At 33.7% G+C, this 16944-nt stretch overlaps 1 protein-coding gene across 3 annotated transcripts in view; it reads right to left on the reverse strand.

Moving 5' to 3' along the window:
• The window catches only part of LOC142335925 (uncharacterized), a 147860-nt gene extending 140151 nt beyond the window's left edge, over positions 1 to 7709 (reverse strand). The window contains exon 1 of one of the 3 annotated variants that reach the window (XM_075384316.1): positions 7700 to 7709. The gene's annotated coding sequence lies outside the window, so the exon portion shown is untranslated. Of the gene's footprint in view, positions 1 to 6929; positions 7631 to 7699 lie in introns of those variants that run through there. The other 2 variants (XM_075384319.1, XM_075384320.1) reach the window with 2 other exon arrangements.
• Between the last annotated feature and the right edge of the window lie 9235 nt (positions 7710 to 16944).

Raw genomic sequence — 16944 nt, forward strand, 5'->3', positions numbered from 1 at the left:
GTTACTTACGCTAGCTAAAACTATATGAAAAAGCTATTGAACTTATGTATCTGAAATGATGTTTAAGAGGTTGCCAAGGAACCCATTTATTTGAGTCTAAAAAACACTTTTTTGAAAACATCTTAGCAATCTCTAAATAAATCTGTTGTGAGCGAGAAATAACGCAAGGGCAAAAAGAAGATACTTACGCAAATTTACTTGTTAGTTTCTGTCTGCACAGGAAACCAAACAAAAAATGTGTTGAATAACATTGTTCTTCAAATGATGAAATGGTGATTTTATAATGGTGCAAACTGGTGCAAGATTCATGCAAAGTTAGATATCTTGCAAGATCTGAAAAAAGAAAGCCTATTGTCGTCTTCTGGATTTCTTCTAGGCTCACTAGTTAAAAGAACCTGTCGCCCAAAAGATCGAACAAAAAAACACAAAGGTATCGAATTGGTGAAACCAGCGCTACTTTGTTACTCTCCAATTTCCGCTCTTCCACTTTCGTACGCTGATGCAAATTATATTGCCTTGAAACAAATTAATGCACAATGAGGCCCGAATTATCAAATCCGGTTATAAGGATGCCAAAGGTAAGAAAATTACTTGCATATCAATAAAAAGAACATTCACAAGACAATTTATATTAACAATTCAAATAATAATAGCAATAACCGTGGTTTATTTCCCAAATGAAATTAACCAAAAAAAACTCTCAGTATCCCTTTTGGTCTTGCAATTATAAACCTACAAATTTCATTCCCATTAAACCCTCAAAGTTACCCGTTCTCCTCTCTGCTTTTCACAATAGCTTCTGAAGTTTAGTCCCACTAAATCAACTGATCTCTCTCTCTCTCTCGCTTGTGCGAAAATCTCACTTGTGTTTATACTTCTAAAATTCTCCAAAAGCAATCATCTCTCTGTGTCACTTCTTTTTATACTCAACCAACACGCTCTTATCTTAAGCAAACAAAACCTAATCTCTTAAGTAGACATTGCATTTTGCTCTTGAAATCTGTCTCATTCCGTCAGAGGCGTTATTTGCTGTGCAAACAAATCAATGTCAAATTACTATCTGTCATTCAACAGCTGCCAACCATTGGTCAACTTTCACCTTATCTTAAGTAAACGACTTCTGTACTTTTAAATAAAAAAACCAACTCCACTTCATATGCACACATTCCATTACTCTTTGCTTAGTAAACATTAAAAAGTGCTTTGAAAAGCGAATATCGCTCGATTTCCGCTCTCAAATTCATCGAACTGTAACCAATCTTTGTCAAACTGCTTGCGCTGAATAAATAACTATACAAACCCTAAAACAAAAAGCAATTTTATTCGCAAATTTCAAACCATTTTATTTAAATCCCGCAGTTAAAAAACCACCGAAAAACCAATATTTCTGAAATCCTGAAATATGACCGCCAGGGGTCAATAAGGGTTCAATTATCAAAGATGAAGGGTCAAGGTGATAAATATTTCTATTTTCGCTGAAAGGCCATCCACAGGTGCACGTACCCACAAATTTTTACCACCAAACTCCTGATTGGGCACGAGCAGTTCACAAGCACATGTCTCGTGGGTGTTGCGCATGGAACCAAAATTCAAAAGGTCATAGCTTGTGTTCTGGGCTCAAATTATTTTGGGTAAAGTGTCTTAAAAACTGTAGTGTGCCGACTAGTTGCATGCTTAAAACTATTGTCCGGTGATCAAACCGGAGAAACCATTTGAAAATTTACAGTAACCCTCGAAAAATCATGAGGCTATTATCAATACACCACGAGCAACTCAAATTTTACTTTCCGCAGAACAGGCAGGCGTCCGGTATTTCTATTGAGGTTCCTCTGAGCTCAAATCAAACATCAAAATCGGATCCCTCGAATCGAAATTAGTCTAATACAAATTCTCAGGTCAATGCGACTTCAAGTTTTTTGAGAAATTATCTTTACAAAATCAAGTTCTAAATACATTTACTTGAAAATACCACCAATTAAATCTACACTTAACAAATAAAAAAACTCAGAAACCCAGTTTTTGGTTTTAGAATCATCATCACGGCATGCGTATTTTTTTTGAACCTAATTGCGCCCATATTTCTTATTCAAGTAGTCATTATTTATCCCCAAAACTTCAAAAAACTTCCAATCACGTTATTTCTGGTCTTAATAACTCAGGCAACGAATGGACGGATTGGCCCGAAAAGTATACCGGATTGAGAGGGCCCTTGGGTGTACAGACCATTGAATTTTGGTTATCGTTTGCTTAATATAACTACCTAAGTGGTGGAGTAATCTGCTTGGTGGTATTTTTTATAAAACTAGTACATCAATTTAACTCTGGTAAAACTAAATTCCTTCACTTCAAATCCAATTCAGTTTCTCTGCAAAATTTCTAGTTCACTTCAGTTTTTAAGTTTGTTCTCTATTGGACTGGGACATTGGCCTGGTGGACAAATTCAATTTTGCTAATTAACCGAAATAATTTGACAGCTCAATAAGCTTTTGTTCAGTATTTTATTGGTTTAAGATATATCACTCAACTTTTTCGCCTTCGAACTAAAAACCCTTTATTACAGAAAACAAAACTGAAATAGTTAACTTAACTTAAATAACCTGACTTAAATTAGCTAACTTACCCTCCCTCTGCAATGCCATTTAGATGGAACTTTTATGGGTTCTACACCTGTCTTGTAAGATTCTTGAATTTTTGTTCCTGTTCCTGTCAATCTACATTATCATTGGTTTGTAAGCTTTTTTCCGATATGCTGCAATTAAAACTTGGGAAAGGGCTGCGCTATTTTGATTGATTCGTTTTGCCTGTCTGTAAAACTGATTCTCTAGATTAAAAACTCAGAGTGTAACGCCTAGGTTCCAAATTAACAATACAATATTTTTATCATGTAATAACAAAAGAATCCAGCTGCCAAACAAAAATTGATTAAATCATTGTATTTTTGCTTTTTGATTATGCAGTCTGAACAATAATTTGATCAATTCTTCTTTTGTATTCACAATTTGTCTACAATGTTTCTGGAGCAACACAGTATAGGAGTTATATTCTTGGCTCTTGATTATTTCCGGGGCTATGTTGTTTTTAAAAATTTAGATTTACCTCGTTTGCTTCAATGTCTATCATCTCTAATTTGTTCATGCACTTTGTATACTTACAATATGATCATCTGACTAGCATAACTCTTGTAAGACAAATGTTAATCTTGTAAGACGCTTGCAGGGCAAATTTTTAACTTGTAAGGCTCTGTCAAAAATCTTCTAAGATGATACACCCTCATGTAAGATTCTGAGATAACATTACATGATCTTACAGAAAAACGTTTCCCATTTTAATGGGGTGACTAAAATAAAGTTAGCACACTGGTTATTTAAACTAAATTAAGGTTTTAATTAAATCAAAAGAAAATATGGCGAAATAAGGAGTCTCGGAAATGGGCCTTTGCACATAATTTTCAGACCGCGCTCGTCATTTTTGCCTGCTTAAATGTCTTCAAACGGAGTAAGAGATAGAAAACTTTCAAAAAATTTTTTTTCTCCGAAAATAAATGGTGTATGATAAAAAAAATCTCCCTAAACCCAAACCATTATACGAAGTAAATATTGTTGCTTCAGGGTACCGATGAGATATACCATTAACGAGACTACCTGACTAGACGAACAAAACCCATTTAATTAAAGTGAGGTTCTTATCACTAAAGATCTGGGACTTGTCCCTAATGAGTTCAGGTAGCAAGTGAACAAAAAAGACGTGAAACAAAATAAAAAATACGCTTTTTTGAAAAACAATTGATTTGGAAGTCTTGATAACATTAAAATTAACTGAAATCATTATGTAGGTCCTTTTATAAAATCCAGGGAAAACACATCCCAGAAAAAAATTCGAAAAAAGATTGCTATAAATCGGTGACCTAGTCATTAAAATTATAAACTATATAAAAAAGGAAAATTTCATATGCATAAAAGGACCGGTGTTCCGTGCAAATGGCACTTGGTGATTGTTAATGTTGCAAGACGCCAAGAATAAACTCATCGGATCAACTATTCTGAAATCACAAAGTTATAGGAATGCAATGAGAACCAAAGCTAGAAAACAACTAATTTAACCACAAAACGGCTATTTATTATAAAGATTAAAATTTACTTCAATAGAAAAAATATAGCTTCATATATAAAGTTAACAAAAAAAGATTTAAGAAAATGGGTAAAGATGAAAAAGTTACTCAAATTTTGTAAAACAGATAAGCTCAGAAACATATAAACCGTTATCTATAGAGGAAATCCCGAAAAAATTACTCCTTTAATTCTCCGCCAAAAATCATTGAGACTCGTAGACATCTAGAAATCATTATATACTGCAAAAAAATACAAAAAAAACGTTATCGAAATTCCCAAGTTATTCATTAGGAGTTCTGTTTATGTTCTATGGCGTGCTGCCAAGGTCATTAAAAATCTTAAGTCACAAGTTATTAATGAAATATTGCGACAAGATATAGAAGGTTTCCAAAAAAGGTCTGATTTCCAAAAACAAATTAAAAATACGAAAACCCAAACACCAAAAAAACTTCGTTAAACTTTTTAACAAGGACAAATACAATTTAAATTTAATTATTAATTTGACTAGAAGAAAAACGGCACGTCTCAGGTGGAAATAAATTTGAATCTGACAGAAAAAGAAGATAAGGATGTGACAAAAGCACAACACTAGTTTTTTAGTACAAGTTTTTCAATACTAGTTTTTTAATACAAGTTTTTGCGACAGTTTAAACTGGTAAGCCTTTGAACAAACAAATTAAACAATCTACTTTTAGCTCCTTAGATCTCCGGTTTTTCGTTTAATAAGTGAAATTACAAAACATTACAACAAATTAACAACAAAATCAAAAACCAAATTTTCAAAAAAAAACAAACTTCCACAAACACTATGTTAAAGCCATAAAAACCACGCGCTTTAAAAACTGATCGTATAATTTGTTTTCATATAGTTTGGCATCCTCTGCACCTAAAAAGGTACTGCGAAGAATGGTGCGATAAAATGAAGTTATCCCCGTCTAATATGTTCTTGGCAATTAACACAGAAGAAACAAAAAGGCTGGAAAAATCTTGTAAAAAGAGACAAAAGAGACAAAGCCCAAGAAAACTCAAATATTTTTTAATATGAAAACCAACAATTGGACTGAAAGTTGCCTTGCCATTTCTTATTGATGGTTTTTGCGCGTAAATGGGTGATGTGAAGAACTGAGCAATAAACTGAAATTATCCCGGTATTATATCTTCTCGGTAATAAATATAAAAGGAACAAAAGTGCCGGAAAAAATAAAAGATAACAACGCACAAAACAATTCGGTTTTTTTTGAAAACGGTTGCATCATAACTAGCCCTGCTATTGCTGCAGATCTTTCATTGAAAGGAGTTGTTCAAATTGTATGTGGAATGTATAATTTGACAAAATAATCAACATATCAAAAACAAAATGAAGAGTTTTTTTAATTATCGAGTTAAATTATAAAAACATCAAATTGTTAAATCCAGAACACTCTCATAGTCAGCGGAATTAAAATTACTACTCTTTGGCGTTTGAGAAGATAGTTCCAGCAGTTTTTTGGTTTGTACATCTGGCTATTTTGTAATAATTGCGCTATAAATGCATAACTATTACATTTTGATGAAAAACGGCTGTTTTTGAAAAAAATATCCAAAACTTCTGTCGCAATTCGGATAACGCAGTAAAGCAATAATCTCCTTTACCTTTAAAACTGAAACCAATAACATTAGTTTTAACACTTTTAACTTAAAATTGACAAGGATTGGGCAAAATCGCGGCAAATGTGAACAAAAACAACTGAACAAAGCCAAATGTTCAGAAAAAATAAACCTCGATAACTCCGCAGAATAAACGAAATTAAGAAAAATCTCTTCCATTCTATATTCTGCGCTAGACGGGCTTTCTAATGATAACACTCACAACACGATGAATTATCGATCGGCGAATATTGACTGAACAAAAAACCTATTTGAGTATCTCTTTCCTCCCCCACATAGGTGTGTCGGAACAATAAATTGTATTAAATAAATTAAGTTAAATTAAATCTAATTTATTTGCCTTAAATTGAACTAATTAAAAGAAAATTCGATATATAAATTGAAATACAAATTGAATTGAAATAGTTTAAGAGAATAATTTAAATCAACATAAATGAACAAAGTTTGTAGAGTACCCTATTGCTGTTGCAACTAAGACAAATGTTCGTATTAATGGAGAAGTGAAACGTTTCGCATCCTGAATAGTGATGGGTTTGGATGCAGCGATACCTTTATATTACTTGTACCGACCTTAATTAATTTTATTTGAGGCCTTTGAAGTTTTTGTTTACAACTTTGAAAAAGTTGTTGCATTAGCATTTATCTTTCATTTACCTTGAGTGTGTTTCGAGTTATGTTCATTAAATTCGAGGCCCTTTCAACATTGTCTGATAATTTCAAAAACCTTTTCTTTTCGAACAGAAAATTTCTCATTCTATTCATTTGTTAGTGTATTTACGCTTCGCTTTCTAAACTTCACAAAAGTCGATGTTAATTGTTCATTGAATCGGCGTATGGTGCCTATTCTCTTCGAAAGAATTGCTTTGAGAAGATTCATTAAATTTTTAAAAGGGGTTTTTCTGCCGCTTTTTACCTGTTAATATAAAAGCTGTTTTGTATTTTAGAACAACTATTCGCTTGTTTTTCGCACGGGTATAGATTGTGAATTTTCAATACATAGAACCCCAATTTCTCTGTGTGTATTCGGAATATGATTGAAAATGAATGCTTAAGCTGCCTCTTTAAATTTAAGCAAGTTATCCAAGTTAAAACATGAGCGAAATTTAGTGACTAAATTGTGTATTATAATTTAAAATTTCTAAAACGTATAAGTCGTGAAAAAATTATTCTGACTGTTGAAAATTTGGACAAAAAAGTGACAAAACATGAACAAGTATTTGAATCTACTTCCTGTTAGATTTGAAGTGAGAAAAGTTGATAATTCGGCGCCATGAAATAACTAATTAGAAGGCATGAAATAATACTTGAAAAGTATCGCTGACTCGATTTAAAAATGCTGACTAAAAGCTTTGAAATAATGATCAAATTGCGTCTGGACTGAATAAATTACAGAAAATAAGTGTAAATGTTGAAACCAGTACAGAAGTTAGTTTTAATTTTTCATAAGTCGATGAGAATTCGATAAGAATTGCTTTTTAAACTAGTTTAATCGATAGAAAAGGTGCTTTGATATTAAAATTTAAGCTTGTAAAAGTGAGTATTAAAAAGGATTATACCACCGCTATCCCACACCACGCGACCTGTTTTATTTTAGCGAGGAAAAGCATAGGAAATGTGCTCGAGGGAATATTTCAGAGAAATTTGAGAGAGCCGAAATGAAATGAAACTCTTTTTATTCAAGTTACAAAAAGTGTGCATAAATTGTACTTGTATTGTTTTAAAAAGACACATTCGCTCGGAATTGAAATTGAAAAGAAGTTGGAGTGTTTTTTGTTCAAAAGGCGAGGTAATTTCTCCAGTATATAAAAAATAAAATCTGGGAGAGTTTTTTTTGTTTAAATTGATGAAAATGCTGAAACGGAAGTGAACCCGCAGAGCATTTTTTGGGAAGCTAATCTTGATGTCCAATTTTTATAGCCTTTGTAGCCTGAATTCATTTTTACCGTAATCCACTCGGCGGAATATGTGTAGTAATGCGTGCGCGCAGGTTGGTGGTGAAAATACACGTATTTTATTACCATAAGCTTTTTTTAAGACCGTCTAGTTAATGATTTAACACACCTTACATGAATTGTTAGTGGTCTGTTTTAAGGAAAAAAATATACAAAAAGTAAATAACGAATAATAGTGGCTTGGCTCGGGCTTTGATGCTTTTTAGCCGCATGCTTTAATCAGTATTATGTGTACGGAACCCTGGCGGTGAAGAATAGCGGCCACCCGTAAATTAAATTTGTTTGTACCCTTGTATTCTCTTGTAATATAAGCAAAGTATTAGTATTAGTTTACAAAATGTACTTTGTTTACACCAGAGAAAGTCCCCAATTTTTTGACTAAAAATAATTCCACAAACAAACTTGTTCACACTTTAGAAGAAGCGAAAAAGAGAATGTTGATTAGGCTGGGAAAAACAGGCTTAGGGAAAAGATTTATGGCACGTGACGTAAATCATATTTATGAGTGCCAACGTGGAAAAGATGGAAGCCACTGGGTACACTTGAAAAATAAGTACACATGCTTAGGTTATTGTTTTCATTCAAGTTCTAGTCATTATTAATGTGCGTAGAATTGAAAATTTCCAGCAAAGTCCATATGCATTGTAGTTATAAAAAATAACAAAACCAAATATGTAGATTCAACAAAATCAAAACTAGCTATCAGTCGTTTTTGAAAAATACCTGCGCTGTACATAGGAGCCAGAAGGCTCGCATGATTCTTTGTGCGGTAGAGATTTTCCATATTCGTATTTAGCCACAGTTTAAACCATGTAATTAAACTTCATTGCAAATGCTATTTCAAAAACATTCGCAATTTTGCAAAAAGTAATGTATCGACAGGCTGCAGGAAATTTAGAAACTAATTCTTTTGAAAAAGTGACCGTGCGTTGAAAGAACAAAAATTAAATGATCAAATTTGTTGCCTATGTCTGGGGATACTATTATAATAGTATCACCAGACATAGGCAGCAAATTCTATCAAATAATTTTTGTCCTTTCAACGCACTGTCGTTTTTTTTTAAAGAATTAGTTTCTAATTTTCCTGCAGCCTAACAATACATTAATTTTTGCAAAATTGCGATTTTTTTGTGAAATGCAAATGTTTCTGCGAATTGTGAATTGCAAATGTATTTGCAAAAAATTGTGATTTTTATTTTGTTAGTTTTAGATGGTGTTGGCCTGGTGCATCGTTCCTCGAAAACTTCTTGAAATTCCTATTTTCCTTTTATTTCTAACATTTCCCACCGTGAAATTCAAGTGGAAAATTTTTGGGATATGCAAGTTTAGCTAAGTATAGCCAAGTTCTCGATTTTTCCCCGAGGGGAAAATGGGAAAAACAAATTTCTCATTGAGATTTCCGGGGGAAAACGAAACTCCCTTTTGGGTGTGGTTCAAAAATTTCATTTTGGCCGAGCAGGCGGGAATAACTTGCTATTTATCCCTATACCAACTTATCCAATGCTCTTTGATCTTTTCGTTCAATTATCCGGTTATTAGCAGTCGCTATTAGAAGGATGATTTAAAATATTTTTGGACAATATAATCCCATGCTCTGTTGTGATAGTTTTATATGAAATTGCACAGGCCATTTAGTTATATAGTCAGCTAATCCCATGTTCGGTTGTGATAGTTTTATATCAAATCCCACGGGCCATGTATTTTTTAGTCGGCTAAATAGTCGTTCTGGTTAATTTGGCATTAGGGTAAATTGGGTAAGTTGGCATTGGGTAAAATGGCACGTTGGGTAAAACAGCATTGGGTATAATGCCATTGGGTAAAATTGAATTGGGTACATTGTCCTGGCACCATCTCAAACATCTGCCAGTTTACAGTTTACAAAAATTTTAAAAACTGATATTTTAATTCAAAAAAGTAAAAATTTTGACTAAAAAGAAGTGGAGTATTTTGTCAGAAAACAAAAAAAAATGACAGACAGCACATCGGTTCATGGAAGTAAAATTGTTAAGAAAGAAAAAAATTTGCCTGAATTGCTTATATAATTTTGTTCCACTTTAGAATAAAACGCAGTCGGTCCAAATAGCAGGGCGACAAAAATTTTTTCACAAACTTTTAACAAATCATCAATTATTAGGCAAGCCGCCAGAAGAACATCAGTCTGATTGTAAATCAATTAAGCTCTGGCTTTCATAGCCAGGATCTTTGTCACAATGGTTAGCAATTGTAACACATCGTGAGTGAAACCTTATATAATTAATATTAATCTTTGCAACTTTTTCTGGACGCAAAAAAAAAAACGAAAAATAGACGAACACTTGACAGGTTTCCTAATTTGCCATTCACGTAGAGAAGCTACATACGAACGATTCTAGAGCTCAACATCAGATGATTCAGGGTACCTGTGGGTTGAAACAATGTCTGTCTTTAATGTCTCGTTAGATTTGTTAATAAGTCTAAGAGCTCTTACACTGCAAAACGGACAAAAATTCCCAGCCATTTTCCTGAAAATTTCATTTTAAAGTTGAAAACTAATTCGCGTGAAGAAGACATAAGTTTCAATGTTCTAACTTTACCAAAGATTCCTTACAATTGCTCTCCTATTGTCGACACAACAGTAACGAAAAATAAGGCGACAGGATAGAGGCAAAAAGATGCAATGTTTTGGTTTTATTAGAAAGTTTTTGAAATCTTGGCTATTTAGATGAGATGCTGACCATCCAAATGACTCTTGAAAACAAAATGACCAAGATTTGGCTAATATCATAAAGAGTGACTATTGGTTGAAAAATAACTGCTGATGCTATTTTCACAGATTTTTCAATATCCATGCATAAACATTTCAATTATGCATAAATAAAACCAAGCATTGTAACAAAAACATATAAAAGCAAATTAGGAAAAAATCATAGGAAAACGCAAAACCTACAAATTCGGTCTGGTTTAAATCTATTGTTAAGAATTTTTTTCTTAGCAGCAACGACATTTTGTTTATCTGAGAGCAAAGACAAATGCTAATTTACTTTCAAACAAAGCAACTAATTTTTAAATGTATATCTACATTATTGAATTGGATTTGCAGAAATTTTTTTGATACAACAAATCGAAAACATTCAAAGAGTAATTTATTTAAGCTGGACGATTACTGTCAATGAGGAACAAAAAGTGAATAAAATTGTTTAAAATGAAATTTTTGGGCACATTTTTTTCAACTTTTCAAAGAATAAATATTTCAAATTGTGGAAAAGCAGTGAAACTTAAACTGATACCCAGATGATAGCGAAAAATGGTGAGAATTTAGTTTTTCTTGCTAAAACTATTTTAAAATACTGGCAGAAGTTGTATTCCAAAATAGACAGAGATTTTTAATGAAATCTCTGAAATATAGTACGCTTTGAGAGCTTAAAACCATCATTGGTCTTGAAAACCAGGCTTGACTTTGTCTATGAAAAAATATCAGAAAAATATCAGAGGAAGAACCGTGCAGGTCGGCATCAAGTTCTCACATCTGTTTCAAAATGGAGGACCGACAACACACGAATAATTAATCGAATAATTGATATTTTTTTGGGAAACTGTACCAAGTCATTATCAATCCTTAAAAAAATCAGAATTGCTAGTAAACAACATTCGATTGTAAAAATTGCAGAAAAAACGTTGGTAAATCGTAGAACGGAGCAAAAAGTAGAAGCGAAAACAAAGTTATGAATGAAGCAGCACTATGTTTTTTAAGGAGTTGTCAATCAAAAGTACAGTACATATTTTGCGTAATGTTGTTTGCAAACACTGACAAAATAGAGAAAAAGTAACAGCAGCAAGCATCATTCAATTAAGATCACCAAACTAATTTGAAGTATCTTTTCGGAGACACTGCCCAAGTTAAAGCCATAGCAAGCTCTGCTGAGAAACTCCCAGGTTGCACACAATTTGTAGGGAACACAGGTTGAGGTCCCAGACCAAAAGTCGGCGTATTACAACCATTGTTAATGTACACTTCTGTATTCACCTGCGACACTGTGGTTTCTAGACCAAAAATAACGTGTTCCTCCAATATCAATTTTTTGCGTGTTCGTCAAGTCAGTAGGAAGACCAAATTCACGGTTTGTAACGGGGGGGGGGGGACGTCCCCCCATGACGATCCGTGAGGTACATTTTTGAGGTCGAAAAATGTTGTCTCTCAATTTTGGCAGAGGGACAAAAACTTGTAAAAATTTTCTCGATTTCTGCCGGGGACAAAAACTTTTCAGCTATTTCCAGCTATTTTGTGCGGGGGATAAAAACTTGTAAAAATTTCACAGTTTTGTGGAATTAATGAAAAACTTGAAAAAATTTTGCAATTTCTTGGGGTCCATTAAGTTGATTTTAAAGTTTAAAAATTCTTAAACCCTTTTTTAGTCAAACAGACTGTTTATGGGTTTTTGAAAAACATATAACTGACTTACCTTTTCTTTATTTCGATCTCCTGATAAGTTTTATGTCTACATTCTATAAGTTCCATGTCATACGTCTACATTTAAACCAAAATGGAGTCCAATTTTGCTGGTTTTGATCCAACATGTGGTTTTAATTTGATAGTTTTATTGACCAAATGTCATCCCAGATTAGGGAGTGTGGGCAGATTAAAAAACCAATAAAACTTAAGCGCCAGGGCTCCAAATTGAGAATTTTTGTGTCTGGTATGAAGTTTGCGGCGTCAGAGGTGAAAAGAGTGCAACTTTGCAGAGAATAAGGAAAAAGTATACGTATGAAATGGACAAAATGAATGATCAAAACATGTGAAATGTTCCAAAAAAGTACTGAAAAAGTGCTTGAAAACTTGCGGTAAAGAAATCCATTTACCACGTTTAAATGACGGGAGAGTTAGAAATTGAGAAAAAAAATTGTGTATTTTTAGAGTAAAAATTGATGTTTTTGGACAATTTTATACAAAATACTTCCACAAAAAGCAATTCCATTATGCACAAATTGTTTTGCAATGTGACTGACAACAGGTGCAGACCGGTAAATTGTGTAACACAAGGTGTTTGAGGGATAATGCAAATGTGATCACGTAAAATAGTGTAAAACTTGGGAAATTATAAAAAAATGACGAAATTTTAACTGGAAAAACTGATGTCCGACTGAACCCTACAGCGTAACTTAGGCGAAGTGATAGTATGAGCAGTGTATTTCCCTTATATTCTTAAGAACACTAACTTCTTTTTTTTTGTGAAGGAAATTCTGTTTTTTCCTTACTTTAATAAACAGTTTTTGTTTTCTCTTTTTTGTTCTCTTATTAGTTTCATAGCACTAACAATAACTACAGCTGTATGTCTATAATGTTCATCTGTTTTTTATCCAATCTTGACTTGTTTTGCCGACCTCTGATTTTTTGAGAGCTGACTGAAGATTAATTTTAAACAACTTGTGCATATGACAAAGTTTGTTTTTGATTTTTTTGTTTCGCAAGTTTTGTTCTCGGCGTTTGTGATTGGTTGGCCGACTTTTAGGAATTGTTATGTCTACTACATGTGCCAACATGTGTCTTTCAAATACATAAGCAATTCAGTGTGCTCGTCTCCGACTCTCTGATTGGTCAGTCGAGTTTGAGTTTTATTACTGTCTCGCAAATGTTTGAACAAGTGTTGTTTTATTGTCAAAGACAAGGTGTGATCTCCTTTATTACCATAAGCAATTCTGTGTGCTCGTCTCCGACTCTCTAATTGGTCAGTCGAGTTTGAGTTTTATTACTGTCTCGCACATAATAAGGTAGTATGTCGTCGTCTCAAGATTACTTTGATTTTTGTCACGATATAGCGCATTCTGAAAAACGATATGTAGTTGCCTGTGTGAAAACATATGATAAAACTGGAACTTATATATCGCTGAAACTTTTCAAGAAGGATAACGCAGACAGCGAATTTCGTTTCAACCAAAAACTCACTCTCTCTATGCAGGAATTGGAGCAAGTGGGAGAGAATATTGATGCTATTAGAAGAATATTTCTCTCAAAATTTGCGAACGAGCAGAGCAGCTCTGGCAAAATGAAGTTACAGCCTGGTTCCAGTTTAGAAACGAATGGTCAAAGTCGTAGCTGCAGATTCAAAAAATCAAAAAAATTCTCAGAGAGTGATAAAGAGAATTAAATAGCAAAAGCAAATGGTTGAAGCAATGTTTGAACGTACGCCTGAATATTTTCAACAATTCCAAAAACTTTTTCGATATTTTATTTGCAATAATGAGCCTCAATTTGACTCTAATCTTACAAAAAACTTCGCGTACAGCCAGCACAAAAATGAAGATCATTGCAAAATACAACAATTTCATTACCATTTCATTGCTTCTGCTGATCAATTACCGCAGTCCTTCAAGGATACTTCTTCTAAACCATATACAAAACCATGTCTCCTCACATATCTTCAACTGCTCATTCGGGGGTTTTCTCACATAGTGCATTATGGCGAAGTGATGGAAAAACTTCAAGAGGCAGCCAGTTACAACGACCAGCACAATCTAGCTGTTTCAAACTCTAAGAAAAAGTTACCAAATGTAAACATGATGATGACACAGGATGTTCAAACGCAAACTGACTTTTTACCTACTTGCACGATTGATAGATTTTATAGTATTTATAATGGTGGTATGAACGGTGAGTTTTCCAAAAATACTTGATATATTAAACAGCGGCTATGGTTGTTTGCATGTTGATAATAGTTTGATTTTGATAAATTTTAATACGGAATAGAAATCTTTTAATTAAAAATTGTCTTGTTCTCTTGTCTTTGAAGAAAGAATTGACCAAAAAAAGTTAATTAAAAAGGTTAGAGCATATGATTAGCTAATCATAGCAAATCATTATCGTTCATATTCAACATCAAAGGATACTCATAACCAAACATCACATGTGCAATATAAAAGCAATAAAGTCACAAAAAATGCACAGAGTTTTGAATTGGCTTAAGTTTGAGGGTTTGAGTTACTTCATTGTAAAATTTTAACAGTAGGCAATACAATAGTTGGCAGTTTTGTATCGGGATTCCAAGCGGATCTGCCAAATAAACTTTGTTTTTTTGAAACAAAAGAACCATCCAATGACTTCCTGCATGTCGCGACGGTGAAGCATTGACTATGATATATCTTTCTCTTGTTAACTTTGGAAATTGTCCGCTGCAAAAACTCCATAAAAAATATTTCAAATGAATTTATTTTCCCAAAAATGGCGTATTTCATCACTATCCATCTGTGGGGTATGTGATAATCAAGTTTTTTGTCACCTTTCGTTCCGAATTAACATAAAATGTTGAGCTTCGTTCACCCAGAAATAGAATTTCTACGTTGGCTGCCAATGCTCCGTCAAATGTAAGTTGAACTGAAATTGAGCAATTTGTAAGTTCTGGATGAATGAAATCATGAGAAGCCTCTTGCGTTGATGTTAAATCAAAAGCTAGAATAAAGTGATTGGGGTAATTGTCCAGAGTTATGCCATGCCCACATTTGTCAAGAAAATCCAGGTCTTCTAGAGTATTGAAGTAAATGCGGTGGTTAAAAGTTGTTGAGACCGGAGTTCCAACAATAGGTTGACCATTTCGATAAACAACAATTTGGCTCAAATTGAATTTCTGGTAGTGAAAAAGATTAGTGCAATTAGTTCCGAGGTATGCTTAATTTGTTGCCATCGCAATTACCATACGTCGTAGAGGTTCTTTCGAGAAAATATCCTCATGGCTCCAACTTCTTATTCCAGTTGTAGCAAAAAAAGTTCTTGGTAATACTTCTGTATAGCGATACACGGCAGGTGTTTTTAGTAGAGTTTTCTCAATTGCCGTCAAAACATGATCCGGTATTGAGATTTTTCTAACGTAGAGATTAGCTTCAATCATTCTAACTTTGTAATGTTTGTTTGACTCTGAATTTACAGCAAAATCATTTGTAGACCTTCTAAATGAAATTCGCAGTGTAACACAACTAAGTAAGTGTTTATCACAAGTTAAAAGATCACTCACCGGCTTTCCAATAAAATAGTTTTCCTGGGAATTAGCAACAAGAGCTTTTCTGGCCACTACGTCGTCCGCGCGACCGTCGGTGCCATCAATTTTAGCCGGCTCATCCTCGTAATAATATGCCTGACAAACTAGCCATGTGTTTTTTTTCCCTGAAGAAAATTCCGTTTCAATGAATGCTTTTTGAGCATAATTTCCGTTTGTATTGGAAATTTTAACACCGTTAGCAGACACAGTGCATTTTGAAAATAAAGAATGTAATTCGTTTTTGCTAATGTATGGCATGTCTGTATTTGTAGCATCAGCTCCTGTTCTTAAATCGCCGTCATATTTTCGGGATATTTTACATGTAATTTCATGTAGAAGTTTCTGTAAAATCTATGAAATTGTTCCTGTCACCCAAAACTTCAAACTCAAGCATTGAACCGTCCGGGGAATACGATGGCCCAACTTTTTGAGTAAAAGCATTATCAAAAGAAATAAGCAGAGGCTGTTTTTCAAACAAATCAAGTGTGGTGTGTGTTGCTTCTGCGGGCAGTAAATTAGTAATCATTTTGATCTTTAGAAAAAAATTTTGACGGACTTCTCGTCAAAGGCTTCTTCTTACGAATGCTTTGTTTTGGCTTTTCACCGTTGGGTTTTAATTTACGTATTCTTTTTGATCCGCCCACTTGTTTTCTTTCAGTTTTTTGCACAGTCGATTTTAATGCTTGGTTTGGAGACTTTATCTTTGTAACAAACTCTACCAGCTCGGGAGCTGCTTGAACAATTAATTCACCTCCAATCTTTTTGGCTACAGGCCAAAGAAACTTTCTTGCAATCGGTAATGCCGCTCTGCCAATACCTGCTGCTAAAGCCCCAAAACCACTTCCTCGTTGACGATAGTGTCCTGAAAAGTATGTTGACACCGATTGCTGTCGATAGTAGGCTTCCATTTAGTCGAATTTTTTAAAATGTAAAGTCGAAATAACTTTTCCTGTTCCAGCGAAAGGAACTAATTCTACAGTTTCGGTCCGCAATTGAATTTCAATTGCCTGAAAATTTTTTGGTAGTAACTTTTTGTATTCCAAGTTGCTGAAAACAATTCTGTGTCTTGGCTCTATTCCGAAGGGGCTACCGTTTTTCAGTCCTTGTTTTGAATCAATGACTCGAATAAGAGGTGCTTTGGTATCACCTACGTATTGATACTCAATTATGTTAACGTAAATAAAAATTAGTTGCTTCCCTGAAGACAAATCAAAAGGATAATCGCCAACAAAA

This window comes from Convolutriloba macropyga, chromosome 3 (genome assembly GCF_964194025.1).
Source record: "Convolutriloba macropyga chromosome 3, txConMacr16.3, whole genome shotgun sequence".
Classification (NCBI taxonomy): domain Eukaryota; kingdom Metazoa; phylum Xenacoelomorpha; order Acoela; family Convolutidae; genus Convolutriloba; species Convolutriloba macropyga.